Below are 9,303 nucleotides of genomic sequence, written 5' to 3' on the forward strand. Positions count from 1 at the left end.
CGTGGCTTGAATTAAAAGACCAGGTCAAAGCAAAAGAATCCAGGTTGTTGAGTCATGAAGTTGCAGCTGTGTGTGGTCCATCTCTGGAGAAAAACCTTAGTGGACATAAGCAGTGTCATAAGGCTACTTCGTACTACCTTTGCATGCAGGCAATTATTCTTGCCATTTCTATACTATTCTGAGCTCGGTGCACATGCTTCACGGCTTTGGAAGTACAATCATTATTTTCCATCAGCATTTAATCCCCCAAAGTAATGATTCTTACTTGATACTTCATAAGTTCTACCTAAATCCATATGAAGTATGTGGTAGAGACAGCTTAGTATGCACCAAAAATGTGGGGGGGTTTTCTTTTCCACAGTGTAATGCAGTTACTCAAACACTGAGTACACTCTCCAGTCACTCTTAGATTCAGATGGGTCCATGTGAAGGATTCTTAGCAATGATCGCTTTATCTTATGCGCACGCTCTTCCTTACACCTCACCTATGGAGCCTGTGACAACAGAACCAAAGGGTCGATACCAACCTGTCAATCTCAACGCCTGTGGGACCGTGTGTCGGTGTAGAACTGTGCTTCAGAGGTTTTCAGTGAAAGTGATAGTTCAGATGAGTTTGTCCTGGTAAAGACTTAAGTCTCAGAATCCATCAGGGACACTTCTGCTCTGTTCTGCAGGGTCTCTGTGAGTCCGCATTGACAGTGACAGTGAGTGAGTAACACTTCAGACGTAGATCACCAGGCTTCTGGATACACTAAAATGGTCACTTTTTGTTTAGTAGCTGAGGGCTTAACTCTTTGTGGCATCCATAGACTCCCACAATAGAATGGCAGAGAGTTTTTAACTGAGCTCTTACTAATAGACTATGCCCCACTTTAGTCTAATAACATGAAGCTACACATTTTAAAAACCTTTTTGGTGATCATGCAAGATAGCCTCTCACATTTGATTCTCAACTCCATACTTGAAACCATTTCCTATAACATCAAGTTTTTGAATTCATATCCATCCTACATATCAACTTCTGGTGATTACAAATCCAGTTCTTCTCTGGCTTCTTTTACTTTCTTCCTGGGTCCCCCTAGATGTGCTCTCTTTAGGATTGCAAGTGATAATTTCCTGTTTGGAATTTCTAGTTCAGAAATAGCAAATCAATTTCAATATAATATTTTCTAAGAACAAAGTAAGATCCTTCATGGGCCTGAAGGGTCGTAAATTCAAGAGCTTTGGTACAAGAAAATGAAGGTCCAGAATATACTGGTATGTCTTTCTGAGAACAAAAGATCAGAATAATTTTGACGTGATAACTACTGGAATCCAGAGTTTTGAGTAATTCAGGATGAACCAGGGTTTCAAAGGAAGGTTGATGTAGTCCCAGTATTTTAAGAGGGAAGTAGATTTGAGATGCTTTTCAATGTTTCAGACCTCATACAGGGCATTTAAAAAGATGTTTAGGAGTTTTTCCAGGTATTATATGCATCTTTAGTGAAAATTATTTAAGATATCATATGAAATAGAATATTTGGACAAGATGAAACATACTGGGCACTTGCATTCAAAACCTTGGGCTCCAGAAGCCCAAGAGGAGCTGGGGGAGGACAATGGCTGGTGGGCCCCAAGGAGGCCTGGGTTTCAGCCTCCCCTGGGTTCCAGAAAGCTGGCCCCAGCAGCGGCAGCAGAGGGTCTGGTGCATTTCTGATCTCCGCCTCAGCTGAGTCAGGGGAAAGCCAGGCGGCCCAGGTGGCTGGACTGGGGTCTGCTGCGGGAGGATGGGCATTCTCTTCACGAGGATATGGAGGCTGTCCAATCACCGAGAGCACCAAATTACCATTGTTGGGCTGGATAAGGCAGGGGAATCTACTATTTTTTTTATCAATTTTCTTAATTTTTGTATTAGTTAGGATTTAATACCGTAAACGTCTCATCCCTTATTTCAATCACGTCAAGTAGAATTGTGCAATTGTTAAACATTATACAGTTTCTAAACATTCATTTTTTTCCTGGACTTCTTGACATCATCTCCTTTTTACCCCGCCCCCCACTGCCACTGTACCCCACTTCCCCTGAACCCATGATTCTACTTGCTGTCCCTTTACGTTCATCAGTCCTGGGTTTCATATACAAAACAATGGAAGAGCATATAGCACAGCTTCAAGAGGGGGTCCCCACCAATGTTCGATGTAGGGTACATACATCTCTTACAATAAGAAGTAATGGAGAAGAGACAGTGAGTGGTTAACACATGCTTCCTAATTGGTGGCCAAGAATCTCTTCATTCTGCCTTAACACGTACTATACTACCACTGAGTTTTTAATAGTTGTGGACAGGCCAGACAGAGATAGGATTTCTGTAACTAGAGAAGAAGTCTATCAAATGTTAGTACATGAGGACCTGGATTGCGGATTTCTGCTAATAAACCAGATGTTACATGATGGCAGCAGCGATCTCACCAGTTTGGAGGCTCATTTCTATCAAAGAGCACCAGTGGTGCACCCAGACATGCTGGGCTTTTGCTGGCGAGGGACTGTGCCACGGACTGGAATCGATGCTGTCACAATTTAAGCTGATAGGCTTTCTACCGACATTTTCTGATAGACTTTGTATAAACAAAGTGCTGGACTTTACCTGAAAGCTGAAAAAAATAATGGGTTAGGTATATTTATAATAAAAGGTTCAAACTTTTTTTATAAGCAGAGAAACTAAGACCACTTATTTGGGGGTGGGGGGTGGGGAATGGGAGTCTCACCTTTCAAACTTGCCTTTTCATTAGTTCTTCCAAAGTGAGGATTTAAAGCTGCGATGGACTGTGTTTCCCATAATAAATCCTCTCGGGACCTTGGGTAGCCTGAGTTAGTACAAAGGGGGAGGAAGGTCTCTTTAACGTGGAGAACTGGATTATCAGGATCTTGTTCCATTAAGTTTCCACTATTTCAAAGTGTAATGCTTCTGTTGAAAGCTATCTTACATGTGTTTGTGTATGTTTTGCATATATTGACCCTTAAGTTCAAGTTAATAGCCTTGACTTGTGTTCTAAAGAAATTTTGTGTATAACACAAAAAATAGTATCTTTAATTATAACCATAATAAAAAGTGTGAAGTAACTTTTCTCCTTATGTTCAATGTATTATACTAACCAATCTCTTTTGAAAGAAAATGGAAATAGTAGAGAATGACAGCTTGAAATTTTATACCTGTTTTCTTGTTGGTCAAATAATGAATGAAAACATACCATGCAGCTAAGTGGATACAATGTATTCAATCCTAATGGGCAAAATTACAATGATCAAATTATTGCATTTATTGGTTCATTGACACTTATGTTACTGTGTTACTGAATAAACTTAACCCATTAATCAGTAAATGCCCCCAAATTATTTATATATATATATATATATATATATATATAGAGAGAGAGAGAGAGAGAGAGAGAGAGAGAGAGAGATCGAGATCCAGAAGGGGCAAATAAGTATCTCTCACAAGATAATGTTTTGACTTGAGAGGTTTTCCCTGAATAAACCAAATAAATGTTAATGTGTATCACAAGCTATAGATCTTGATCTTCAAAGGCCAGAAGAACTATTGCATCCAAGTATATTAGAACCAACCATGCTGGTTCCAGGATCTTGAATCTTAAATATGATACCACAAAATAATTGGCTAACATCTGCTACTCTGAGCTACCAAGTAGAAAATAGGTAAAGTTTTAGGGCAGAGAACTTTAACAGGTAAGCAAATTTGTAGTGATGACTCATACTTATTTATTATAGCTGCCAACATATATCTTTTCTAGCTTGATCATGAAGACAGTCCTCAGTGTACTTTTATGGTTTCAGGAATGAATTGACCTCATGCGTATCTCATCGTCAAAGTCAAGACTTTCTTATTCAGATGTTGAATATACTTCTTATCAGATCTGAGATATTTTAGGTATGTTTAAAAAAAAAACTAGGAAATTAAATTTTGGAATAAGTAATTCACATATATTTTATTAACAAGGCACTAAAGATTATAGCATTTCTCATCAAAACCATAGAAACACAGATTGAAGACTTAGCCTTATTCCCTGGGGAATTTTTATTATTATTTTTAGCTAATGGTCCAAAGGGTTTAATAATAACACCCTGACTAAGTTGTGAACACTGTAGAAACAACTGCATATATCTCTGAATGACTTAACCTTAATTTTTTCACTTTTCTTGTCAGTATTTTCTCTCTTCAAAAAGCCTTTATGCTTCATGTTGTATCATTAGATACTAAGGTCTTTCAGTGTTTCAAAAATACTGCATGTCATCATGACATTTTATAAATGGCAAATTTGCTCTCGTGACTGTGCTTAGCAAAAATACCTCTTGGTATAGTTTATGGGGTTCTCACTAATGCAAACTGTCAAAAGGGATGCTGTCACCAAAAGGTATTCTTTACATTTCAAAAAGGCAAGATTAAGTCCAATGAAGGAGACTAATTTCCTGACACTTCACACAAAGGAGATTGTCCTAGGAGATGGATGGCTGAGACCAGTAAATGTAGGCTATAATTAAAATTGTAACCACGGGTCCATGATTTTCTACAGATACCACAAGCTATATTAATTGACCAGGTGTAATTTCAAATCAGCAAAATACTATAATTGAAATGAGGAAGGTTACAATTAAATATGCACACTACTAAGGGTCACCAAGTGAGACAAAGTGAGACAGATTCTATGTCTAAGCTTAAAATGACTAAAAACAAAATTGTAAGTTAGCAGCTTAAACTCAAGTATTGCATTTAGTGATCTGCTACTCCAGAATCCTTAAAGCAGGTTTATTTTAAAATGCTTCTTAGAAAGGAAGGGTATCAAATAATTTTATTATGTACCTTAAATTCCTATGCATATTTCACTGGGAATCTAAAGAGATGGAAAAGACGAGGGGCGGTCATGAGAAAGGATAGCTTCTTTTATCATCATGCTTGCTTTTTGTTTTCCCATCAGTGAGAGAAGAATATTGATATAGTTTATTATGCCAGCCTGGCTGATAAATACAAGTGGGATTAACTGAAGGGCGGAGAGATAATGGCTCAGTGAGCCTCATCTTTCTTGTCTCTTGCTCTTTGATCATCGGACCAGTGTGCGGCTGCCTTGCTCGTTCTTTGCCTCAATTTATAGACTATACTACCTGTGGGACGCCTACTCTGTGGACTGTGTCTCTGTAAGTTGAGGTCCCTTTAAGGCATCTCTGGAGCTGGGGACTGGCAGTTGGGACTGGTGGTTAGTTGACAGTTGGTGATCTGCCTTGTGATTGGCTGCTGTGCTGAGAATAGCCTCACTCTATAAATAGAGGGGGATCTGGCACCAGAGAGAGGAGAAGGACTGCTAGTCTCTCACAACCCTGAGCCATTTGTAGTGCTTATAATTTAACTGTTCATTTGTTATATTTATCTGTATATAATTTAACAGTTCATTTCTTGTTCTAATTATCTTTATAAATAAATATATTTAATTATCAGGAATTTGGTTTTATCTCTCTAGAGAACCCTGTCTAACACATTTTGGTACCAGGAGTGCTTCTAGAGAAATAAAATCATAAATATGGGCTGGAGGAAAGAAAAATGCTCATGATTCACACTGCCAAGTAATTTCAGAACTCTGTCCAATACCTCTTTTCACACCCGTACTAGATTCCTTAGGGAAATTTTGCTCTTTCCTTGGCCAAGTCTACATATTTCTCAGTTCCTATACCGGGCTCTTTCTGATGTGATTTCACATTCAAAGACAAAACTCAGGGGAAAGATGTTAAAACCTCTGTGGTTATATTTGGCCAATAGAAGGCAAACATTTGTGTTTACCCATGAAGCACAATATTGAGAAGAAAGAGTTATAGTTCCCTCAGAATGTCCTGGAAGGACTAACCGTCAGTTGTTGTCAATGAGGCCCACTTGGAAAACGCATTCTTTTTTCACTTCATTAATCTCTGATTTCTGCTCTGCAGACTCACCTCCCAATAAATCGATGAGGTTATACTTGCATCTCAGAATTAGTTTTCAATTAATTCAACTAGGAAAGAGTTCAATATGCACTATATGCATCTATTTATTTAACAAACAAGAGAACATTGTTTATTCTCCAACACCAGTCTATCTTCCTTTGTCATTACATTTTCTCTGCTCAAACTTTAAATGTCGGTATTCTCCAGATGCTTAATGTTTACTCTGTTTTTCCTTACCCCCACCAAAAATTCTCTTTGAAATTCCCATATGTTGGAAACTGTACTATTCTCCATTCTTACTTTTATTTCTTACCCTATGTTCTTTCCCAAACTCCAGAGTTATACATATGCCCATGTGCATATAAATACATAGTAAAAACTAAAATACATAATTCCTGGATGTTTTTCTACTTGAATTTCCCATACCAACAGGAACTCGGTAATCTAAAGAGTAAATCCTTATCTTTCTCCTGAAATCTAACTCCTTTCTGCAGATCCTGTATGAGAGGATTAGGTTGTTGTTGATAGATGCCTTTGAGTAAGCTTCAATTCACATAGGCCTACCTAAACTCTAACAAACACTGATGGCCCTGTTCTGTGCCATCCTCACTCGCATGTAATATTTCCGAGTCCATTGTTGCAGGCACTACGTCAGTCCATCTTGTGGAGCATTTTCTCTTTCTTACAGACCCTCTCCTTTATCAAGCGTGATACTTTTTGCTAGGGATTCATCTTCCTGATAGATGTCTAAGTACATCAGACACAGCCTTGCCATCCTCACTTCTAAGAAGAACCCCGGTTGTGCTTCTTCAGAGAGAGAATTGTTTGTTCTTCTGGCAGTCCAAGGTACTTTCAGTACTTTCCTTCAAGCTCATAAGTCAAATGCATTCGTTCTTGCCCAGTCTTCTTCATTCATTGCCCAGCTTTCATATGCATGGGATGCAATAGAAAATACTATAGTCTTGAGTCAGGTGCGACTTAGTCTCCAAAGAGATATTCTTATTCTTCAACATTTGAAAGACATCTTGTGCAGCAGATTTCCCCAATGCAAGAGACTTTGTTCTTTATCAAGAAATGCTTCAAGTTCTCTTCCCTTTCAGCAAGCAAGCGAGGTTGCAAGCCAGGTTACAGAATGATCCTTGCTCCAACCTGAAGCCATATTCTTCATCATACAGTCCAGTTTCCCAGGTCATTTCCTAACCACGCAGACTGAACAAGGATGGTGAATGGATACAACTCTGAAGCATACAGTTCCTGATTTAAAACCAAGCAATACCCCTTGTTTTATTCAAATGACTGCCTCCTGAATGATATCCATAGTCTGAATGATGATAAATAAGTGGATTTCTCATCGTTTTTAAAGTTACCATAGTTTGTTTTGAGCCCTCCAGTCAAATGCTGTAGCCTATTCCATAAAGCACAAGTAAACATGGTTGCAGTATTCCCTCTTTTTCCAGCCAATGTCCATATAACACCAACAGTGCTATCCCTCTCTCCACACCCTCTTCTGAATCTGACTTGAATTTAGACTAGATTCTTCGTGTTTGACTCTGTGTATTGTCTCCATGTTCTTTGGACGCTCCCTGAATCACTCAGTGGTTCCCTGCAGACTCCGTCTGGCGCGTCAAGGCTTACATTTGTTCTTTCCGGTTCTTTCGGGCTAAGACCTGATGAGTGTCTTCTTCCCCTTTGCTTTTCTAAGTCTGTCTTTGCCCATTTCGTTACACTTGACTCTGTCAAGCTGCCCTTTGAAATTTTAGTTCAGCTCTTTCCCTTCATCATTTTCCCCATTTGCCTTAGCGACTCTACAGCACACTTCAGAGTCTCTTCTGACATCTGCTTCGGTCTTTTCTTTCCTTCCTGTCTGTCTATGACCTTTTGCTTTATTCAGACACGATGTTCTTGAGTCATCCTACAGCTCATCCGGTCTCCTGTTAGTAGTGTTAAATGCCTAAAATCTGTTCCTGAGAGGTTCCTGAAATTCAGAAGGGATGTACTCAATCTCATATTTTGACTCTCATGGACTTGTTTAATTTTCTTCAGTTTCAACCTGAACTTGCGTATGAGCAATCGATGGTCTGTTCCACAGTTATCCCTGATCTGGTTTCAACTGCTCATGTCTCTCTACAGTCAATTTGACTTCTGTGTTTCCATCTGGAAAATTCCACACATGTTGTCTTCTTTTCTGTTTTAGTGAAAAGACATTTGTGATGAAGAGGTCAGGGTCTTGAAAATTTCTGTCATGTGACCTCTAGCTTTGTTTCCATCATCAAGACCATGTTTTAAACTATTGTTCTTTGTTTCCAAGGTTTCTATTTCAGAAATCAATGATGATCAATAGTTATCAACCCTTCCTGATTGCATGCTTGATCAATTTCAGACTAAAGATATTAATTGAATTATTTAATTTCTTCATCACCAGCTTTAGTAGTTGATGCATAAATTTGAATGATAGTTGTATTGATTGAATTTCCATGTATGTGGGTAGATATTATCCTATCACAGACAGCATTGTGTTACAAGATAAATCTTGAAATACACATTTTGATGATGAGTACAATCCATTTATCTTGAATCCTTCATCCCTGGCATAGTAAACCATATGCTTTTCTGATTCAAAATGGCCAATACCAGTTCATTTCAGCTCATGCACACTTAGAATACTGAGCCTTTACTGATATTTATGTGTTCCATTTCATTTTGGCAACTTCAATTTTTCCTAGATTTATATTTCATGCCTTTCAAGTTCCAATTATTAATTGATGTTTTCAGCTGTTTCTTCTCATTTTCAGTCATATCCCAGCAGCAATCAAGGTCCTGAAGGCTTACTCCTATACACTTTTCTCCATCCATGTTATTATTGCTACATCTACTTTGAAAATGCAATTATTTCCCAGTCATATTTTGAACACCTTCTGACTTGAGGGATCCACCTCTGCTGCTAAATCTGAAAATGTTCAGCTTCTGTTCATGCGGTTTTCAGTGTCTGCCATTGTTTCATTGCGATCCATCAGGCGTTCAGTGGCTAACTCCTCAGAGGTGGATAGCCCTTTTTTTTTCTTTGTAGTTTTAATTTGGAAGCTATATTGAACCATGTTCACTTTGGGTGACCTTGCTGGTACTTGAAATACCAGTGACATAGCTTCCAGGATCACAGCGATACACAGCATCATGGTGCACATGCGTTGCCATAAATCAGAAGTGACATCATGACAGCTGGTTTCGTTTTTGTTGTTCTTTAGATGAGGAATGGGTGCCCTATAGGAAGCAAGTCAGTATGTTAGTTAATGACAGTTGTGTATTTTATTATAAATGAAAGGTTAAAAATAGAATTCATTT

The 9,303-nt window shown here is 38.5% G+C and overlaps 1 pseudogene; it reads left to right on the plus strand.

Moving 5' to 3' along the window:
• Window positions 1–1,766: 1,766 nt before the first annotated feature.
• On the plus strand, window positions 1,767–2,627 carry LOC115873330 (annotated as a pseudogene).
• Window positions 2,628–9,303: the final 6,676 nt, after the last annotated feature.

The sequence above is a fragment of the Echinops telfairi genome, unplaced genomic scaffold (genome assembly GCF_000313985.2).
Source record: "Echinops telfairi isolate 266 unplaced genomic scaffold, ASM31398v2 ScPeMD7_7468;HRSCAF=8506_0, whole genome shotgun sequence".
NCBI classification, from domain to species: Eukaryota; Metazoa; Chordata; class Mammalia; order Afrosoricida; family Tenrecidae; genus Echinops; species Echinops telfairi.